This window comes from Rhincodon typus, chromosome 13 (assembly GCF_021869965.1).
Source record: "Rhincodon typus isolate 14 chromosome 13, sRhiTyp1.1, whole genome shotgun sequence".
Lineage (NCBI taxonomy): Eukaryota > Metazoa > Chordata > Chondrichthyes > Orectolobiformes > Rhincodontidae > Rhincodon > Rhincodon typus.
In genome coordinates, this window is record NC_063344.1 from 49,679,687 (window position 1) to 49,688,075 (window position 8,389).

The window sequence follows — 8,389 nt, forward strand, 5'->3', positions numbered from 1 at the left end:
TCCGACTTTTCTTTAAAACATTCTTATCAAACTCAGCATTTTTAACGCACAGGAAACTACATACCCGGAACCCGTTCGAGACGCTATATTTTTCAACATCAACAATCCAACTTCCTCACGCCAAAATATTGAAAATTTGAACCTAACTCGCGGTGTACTCTGACTTGTATTTGTGACAAACATTTGAATATCTCGGGACCACAGAGTAACAATCAATTTTGCACGTCATACATCTTCCTGCTACCTACTATACTAGGCTTGTAATTACACTCAAACTGGAATTTTCACAATTTTGAGTTTGTAATATACATCAAATGCTTATAGCAAGAAGAATGTTAATGTTCTTTTTTTCCCTTAAAAATGTTCGGCTCGCCATTTTAATGTAGCTCTTCCCGTGCACTTGTTTCTGGCTCTGTACAATTGTAGTTAGTAATTTGCATTCATATCATCACGGGTGACTGCATGAGATATGTAAATCTTTCTACCAAACAGTGCATCGTTGCGCTAGCACAAGCCAAGCATGACACAAATGTACTAGACTGAAACCAAGAAGCTGTCCCTCGTGCAAACAATACTGCGGTTTGACCTATATGCTTTAATATACTTTGAATAACAGCCGCGTACCCGAATTGTCAATGTCACAGAAGTATATTTATATCGGCAGCGCAGTTGGTACGATTCGAACAAGCACAGAGTAGCAGGCACTCCATCACTGGTCGATATTATAAACGCAAATTATTGGAACTGACCACTACGGCCCTATGGCAATGACTGAGCTCTCAAATTTACCGCTGATTTATAAACACTTACCATCCTCAATGAAAGGACTGGGGTCCAGCCAGTTTGGTCAATGGTATTGACACGGTTCCTCGTTCAAAAGTCACATTTCAATTGTGATACAATACACGACAGTTTCCAATTGCTGTTCTTCGGAGACTACCAAGCCAAGAAACATTGACAGATACAGTTGACGGGTGGAGGTAGGGGGTGGAGAGGGGGACGGATTTTGCAGTTCCCGCTCGGTACTTCCACCCTTCCTTTGGATGGGCTTTTGCATTGGTGGTTCGGGGCGCCCTCTAGAGAGTGACCGCAGGGCTTGTGTGAACAAAGCAAATAACTGATTGCTGCTTTCACCACACGGATTGTACAAAATGTTTAAGAGTAACTCCGTGTGTACCGGAAGATACAATATCGCGTTGCACTCTTGCCCCCTCCCGCCACAAAACGGAGAGTTGAGTGAAACAAAAAGTAGGGAATAAAGAAGAGATTGTGAGTGACAAAAGCGAAAAAAAATTCTTTTAAATTTCCAAATCCGAACGGATAAGATTCCATATTTGTAAAACAAAATCAGAATGTTTGATAGTAATTAAAAAGTTATAACATCTTTAAGAATATTTAAACAAAATTGAGAGAATCTCTTTTTTGCGGACCGGCTTAGTGGATAGTAAATAAATATGTGCAGCGACTTTCTGTATTCTGTGTACTTCAATGGTCATTGTTTTGGTGAGATTCCAGCGCAGCGCACCTTGTGAAGAAGCCGAATAAGTGAAACAGCAACTTCCCGATTTTTGTGTTTAAAGGCACATGTGTGGGTATTGGAATGTATCACCTTATTACAACAAAACCTGGCCACAGCATGCTCCTTTCAAACATACTGTTGAAATTTAGTTTGGGGGCCAGCTGTTTTGCGTAGAATTAACAAGGAGGCTAAACTTATTCACCATGGAAATTGGTCAATTACTCCCACAAGCCAACATGTCCAGTTCTATGCAGAAACCAAGAAGCTGTCTGAGATAACAAGGTGCAAGGCTGGATGAACACAGCAGGCCAAGCAGCATCATAGGAGCAGAGAGGCTGACGTTTCGGGCCTAGACCCTTCATCAGAAAAGGGGGGAGGGGAAGGGGGTTTTGAAATAAATAGGGAGAGAGTGGGAGGCGGATAGAAGAGGGATGGAGGAGAGGATAGGTGGAGAAGAAACAAACAGGTCGAAGAGGCGGGGATGGGGCCAGGAAAGGTGAGTGTAGGTAGGGAGTTAGGAAGGGGATAGGTCAGTCCAGGGAGGACGGACAGGTCAAGGGGGCGGGATGAGGTTGGTCGGTAGGAGATGGAGGTGCGGCTTGAGGTGGGAGGAGGGGATAGGTGGGAGGAAGAACAGGTTAGGGAGGCAGGGACGAGCTGGACTGGTTTTGGGATGCGGTGGGGGGAGGGGAGATTTTGAAACTTGTGAAATCCACATTGATACCATTGGGCTGCAGGGTTCCCAAGCGGAATATGAGTTGCTGTTCCTGCAACCTTCGGGTGGCATCGTTGTGGCACTGCAGGAGGCCCAGGATGGACATGTCGTCTGAGGAATGGGAGTGGGAGTTGAAATGGTTCGCGACTGGGAGGTGCAGTTGTTTGTTGCGAACCGAGCGTAGGTGTTCTACAAAGCGGTCCCCGAGTCTCCGCTTGGTTTCCCCGATGTAGAGGAAGCCACACCGGGTACAGCGGATGCAGTATACCACATTGGCAGATGTGCAGGTGAACATCTGCTTGATGTGGAAAGTCTTCTTGGGGCCTGGGATTTGGGTGAGGGAGGAGGTATGGGGGCAGGTGTAGCACTTCCTGCGGTTGCAGGGAAAAGTGCCGGGTGTGGTGGAGCTGGAGGGGAGTGTGGAGCGGACAAGGGAGTCACTCAGAATTTGTAGTTTGCCCAGACTGGAGGGTTGACCAATGAGGAAAGATTGGTTAGGCTGGAGTTGTTTTCCTGGGAGAAAGGAAGTTTGAGGGGTGGCACTGAGATTGTCCACCAGCATCTGAAATGGCTGCTCTTGCCACATGACTGAAACCTGAACTAGTCGAATTGCTTAAATGTACAATTCTGTGATTCTAAAACAGAGGGAGAGCAGGGCTCCAGTCTGAGTTGGCAGTCTGTCCTGACTCTCCATCTCTGTCTCCAAGCTGCTGGCTGGAAAGAAGCCTACACTTTGACTGCAAGAAGGAAAACTGCTGGACACAGCTCACTGTGGAATCTATTACAGGACTTTGGAAAGTTGTAACTCACGTAAAGTGCTTTTTAATAACCTTGACTTATCACAAATTCTAACCAATCTTCTCTCCTGTTCCATCTTCCTTAATTTCCTGAATGTGTGTGAGTAAGGTAGTGATGGAATTCTCCTGCAAGTTGAATATTCTATTAGTAAACCCTATCTTTAATTTCTTTGGAAAAGATTTCTCGACAGGTTTATTTCAAAAACTTGGATCTGAAAATAAGCGTTTGGGGAAGACCCTTCAGCCCGCCTCAGAAATGACGGCAGTATAAAGGGAAATGAGTAAATTAAATAATACCTTACTGTCTCAAGCTTAAGAGGGGAAAAGGAATCATATTTTAAATTTGTCCTATTCCCCCTTTGTCCATGACAGAAAGTAACACAAATCTACAAACAGTTGCAAATTGTCAGTTGCGTCAATGTTTTCATTGTTCATATCATACAGATATATCACAGGAATTCAAAAATAACTTTCATAAACAATTTGGTAAAAGATCTCAAATAAAATGCCACATAGCAAAGCAAAACATTTTACCATAAAGAACTGTGGTTTGATTGTTAATGACATAAAACAGAAGAACATGAAAGACAAAGGAAGTAAAGTCAACAGCAATTTGAAACAATCTCCTCCTACTGCTTAAAGCACCATTAGACAACGAATGTTAACATGAAAACTTCTTCATTTTTTCCAAATGCTGCCTCCTTTCCAGGGTTGGAAGCAATGTTGTGTCAGTTGCATCTACTTTCCACTTCCTGATAGTTCATGTTTGCTTATCCTTGATGCTACTTGCTCAACAACACTGAGGGCAAAATCTTATAGGGACTAGAACAATGTGAGCTATGGCAAGAATCATGTGAAAAGTTGCATGAGGCCTTTCTAGATGGCAAGGGCAGTTCATCACATTTTCCAACAGAATTCTCAACATTAAGATGAGATTCTTACTAAGGAGCACTGAGATGCCTATTAACAAGGATAATTGCTTATTAGGAATGAATCTTAGCTCATAAATATGCAGCTTCATGTTATGTCACAACCACAAGGAAATTAGATATTGTCAATTCCTGACAAGAAAGTAGGACATGGTGACCTCAGCTCATTGCTTGCTCCTCCAAAATGCCAATCCTGGATAGCCGGCAAAACATCTCAGAGCACACACCAGGGCACCAGCTGAACCCAAACCATCTACAGACAAGGGCATCCAACACCTGCCAGCCTGGCATCTCTCCAATCCACTTGAAGTACACTTCTACCCTCTAAAGTTGGAGTCAGTACATAGGGTCAGGCACCTAACTCACAGATTGGACCAGGCTTCATCACAGGGCCTTTGTGCTCATTCCTTTAATGCTCACTCACATTGAGCCTCACAGCATTCCTGCCTTGCTATATATTGCGTTGCCTTTTTGCACCGTATCTCGAAATCAATGATGCCAGGTTGACATCATTTCTGTCTTGCCTTGCTGTTTAGCGCAAACACAAAGACAGGATGCTTGACATGGTTGTCAGCAATCCTCAATCAAGTCAAGGGAGACAGCCTTCAGTCAGGGAGTCCTAAAATAGTAAATCAAGGGCAGCTCCAATATCAGTCAAGTGGCTCAGGCATGGTCAGCCAACTGTTCTGAGCAGTCAGGGTCAAGATCCAGAGTTCTCTGATGACTGCACAACATGTAGCACCATTTGCAAGTCCTCTGACACCGAAGCAGTCCATATCCAAATGCAGGACAATATCTAGGCTTGGGTTGATAAGTGGCAAGTAACATTCTCACAATACAATTGCCAGATAATCTAACCATGGTCTCTTGACATTCAATAGCATTACCATCACTGAATTGACTGTTTTCAACATCCTTGGGGTTACTACTGACCAGAAACTGAATCGGAATACCATATTAATACTGTGGCTACAGGACCAGATCAGAGACTAGGAATACTGTAATGAGTAACTTACCTCCTGCCTCCTCAAAGCTTGTCCACCATCTATAAGACTCAAGTCAGGAGTGTGATGGAATACTTCCACTTGTCTGGAGCAGTGCAGCTCCAACAACACTCAAAAAGCATGACCATCCAGGACAAGGTGATTGGCTTGATTTTGCATGGCATCCACAAACATCCACTCCCTCTACTGCCATGCTCAGCAGTAGCAGTGTCTACAATCTACAGGTTGCAGAAATTCATTTGGGCACTACCTTCCAAACTTGTGACCATTTCCATCTCAACGGACAAAGGCAGCAGATACATGAGCATTTTCCCTTCAAGCTGCTCACTATCCTGACTTAGAAATATATCACAATTCCTTCTGTGTCATCAAGTCAAAATCCTGGAATTCCACTTGAGTAGCATTGTGCGCCAGCCTACAGCACATGTACTGCATATGGTTCAAGATTACAGCTCACCACTACCTTCTCAAGAGCAGTAAGGATGGGCAGCATATGTTGGTCCAGCCAGCAATGCCCACATTCCATGAATGAATAAAAAATAACTCTCATCATAGCGGGTAAGGAGTCGAAAGTCAGACAGCCCTTGACCCCATCTTGGTTCTTTCTGCCCAACTGTGGGGAAATTTTCTTCTGGAATGAGAGAAGTGAAGAGTCTGAGTGAGATGAAAGTGGGCAGCACAGTTGGTAAGGGAAATGTAATAAGGTGCACTGAGTGAGTGAGTAGGTGGAGGCAATGCAGTGTTCTGAAAGAGGTTGGGGTCAATGAGAGCAAGCATTGGAAGATGTTGCATGTTATAGTGGGAGGGATAGAGCATGATCCTTGTTGGGAGGTGGGTGTAGTAGCAGAAATACAGTAAGTGAGAGAGAGAGAGATGGTGGCATGTACTGCAGCCAAGTGGAGAAGTGCATTGACCTTCTTCCTTCACTATGGCATGGTGTTCTCTGCTGGCACTTAGGAAGGAGAATAAACAATCAGCAGACAACGGCCACACCATACCGCCAGACTCTGATAACCTGGTCTGAGAGTGCCACCTGTGTCATTGCAGTCTCAGCCATAACAAGGAATGACCAACAGTGAAAAGGACATTCATGCTGTATACCACCATGTCTACTCGGACCTCCAGGCGCTTGTCCACAATGTGGGGCATCAATTTTCCCTTATTTGTCACATCCAGGGTGAATGCCAGGAAGTGTGCAGGGCAGCTCCACACAGATCAGAATTTTCAATGGCCTTTTAGAAATGACATGAGTGTCAGGGATACCAACCCAGTCTGCAATATCCGCTGAGTGGCAAATTCTGGCTATGGAGAATCAGGATAGCATTGGGTAAATGTAGTAGGTCATTAAAGAGATGAGTTTGGGATAATACAATGAAAAACTGCATCAGGCCTCAAGAAGAGAAACCCTCTGTGAAACTCAATGAAATTGATACTTGGTCAAAATTTTGTAAGACTCCACCCATCACTTCAGTTAGGGCTGTTCTAGTTTCAGGACTGAAACCTGATTAGATAGATGCAAACATGAAGCTGCAAGAAAGGTGAGCACAAATTTTGTAAGCAAGAACATGGAATATTGCAGTGACAAAGGAGAATCATAGCCGTGTGTTTTGAAGATGAAGATGGCTGTTTTGAAAGACAGAGAGACAAAGCTGAGTTGATACTGTCTAAGATTTCCAGTTCAGTTGTAAGAAAAGTCCATATTCTAGAGACAACTTCCTAGATTTATTGAAATTAAACAATTATAAGCAAACTAATATATCTATTAACAAGTAGGACACTTGTGGGAAAAAATCCCAAATCCAGGGCATTTTCTGAAGAAGTACTGCATTTTAAAAAAAAATTTTGCTGTATCACACTTTCATATGATAACAGGATATGATGTCACCCGAGCATCCTGTGGTTGTTCCTTTATCTGAAACCGATAACATAACCAGTTTTAGCATAAAATGCAACTTCACATTTTCTCTGTCTGGGTGGAATCTTATTGGGGTTTGAACAATGTGAGCTATGATGAGAAATGTGACAGAATCGAACAAGAAGTCTAGTGAAGCCTATCACAACATTGGGAATAACACACTGTATCTTTGGCCAAAGTTCTGGCATTCAAAGCGACATTCTTACCTATTAAGGGGAACATTGTTTGTTAACAACTTTGTAAAGTGCACATCTTACCTCCTTGAAATGCAGCTTTCTATCATGCCATCACTATGATCAAACTAAATGCCAAGAAATATTAACATGGATGTCAGAGTGGTTTCCTTGTGACTGCAGATCACCACTTGCTCTAAAGGAGATCCTTGTTAGATATGAGGCAAGAACCACCTCAAGGCATGCTCCATGGTCACTGTACACATGCCCCCATGTCCATTGACATTGGCATCTGATATATGCCAGTTTCTAAGAATCTTCATGGCAGATCTTTGATCCACTTACAGAATGCTGCTGCACTTCAATGATGAACCTTGTGCTGTAGCAGCAACTATTATTGTAATACTGCAACAAGGACACTGTGTGCTCAGTGTCACACACCCCAGCTCATGGACTGGACCAGAGTGTGTCTCAAGTCTGTTTATTTGCTTTCTTGATGCTAATTCACTTTGATGCTCCCTGGATGCACAGAGCATCTTTGCCCTGCCTTTTGCCTCTTGTCCGCCAGCTGAAGATACCAACCTCATGCTATCACTATGTTGCTGTACTGTTTAGTGCAACCACAAAGACAGATGTTTGTCATAGCTCTCAGTTAAGTCAATGGAGAGAGCCTTCAGTCAGGGGTCCCAGCACAGCAAGACCAGCACAGTAACAGAACTCTCTGATAACAGTCCAGGGGCTTGTATACATTCAGTCAGCAGTTAGCAGTGGTCAGATTAAGGTTCCTCTCCTCAGGAGGGGTGAGGGGCTGAACGTTGGAAAGCCCATTACCATGTTAACTATTTTTGTCCCACTGTGGTGTGTTTTCTCTTGAAATGACAGAGAAAAGTATTAAGGAGGGCTGAAGTGGGTGGCATAGCTGTTACTTTGGTACAGGTGGGAAAATGTGCTGAGCAGGTAAATGGACAGTGCAGAGGGCATGCAGAGTTAGTAGTATTGGGTGTTTGGGTAGGTGACAGTGAGTGACGGAAGATGAAGCAGGCAATAGAGAGCATAAGTCATGGTGGGAAGTGAGTACAATAGCAAAGACAGAGTGAGTGTGAAGTATCAGAAAGAAGATAGTATCACTTATACCAGCAGAGTGAAGAAGGCCAATGATCTTCTTCCTACAGTGCTGTGTATTCCTTCAGATGGCTGAGATTAGAGTGACCTGGATTGTAACCTCAGACCAGGCTGACATGTTCTGGTTGAATCAGAGATAGTAGGAACTGCAGATGCTGGAGAATCCGAGACAACAAGGTGCAGGGCTGGATGAACACAGCAGGCCAAGCAGCATC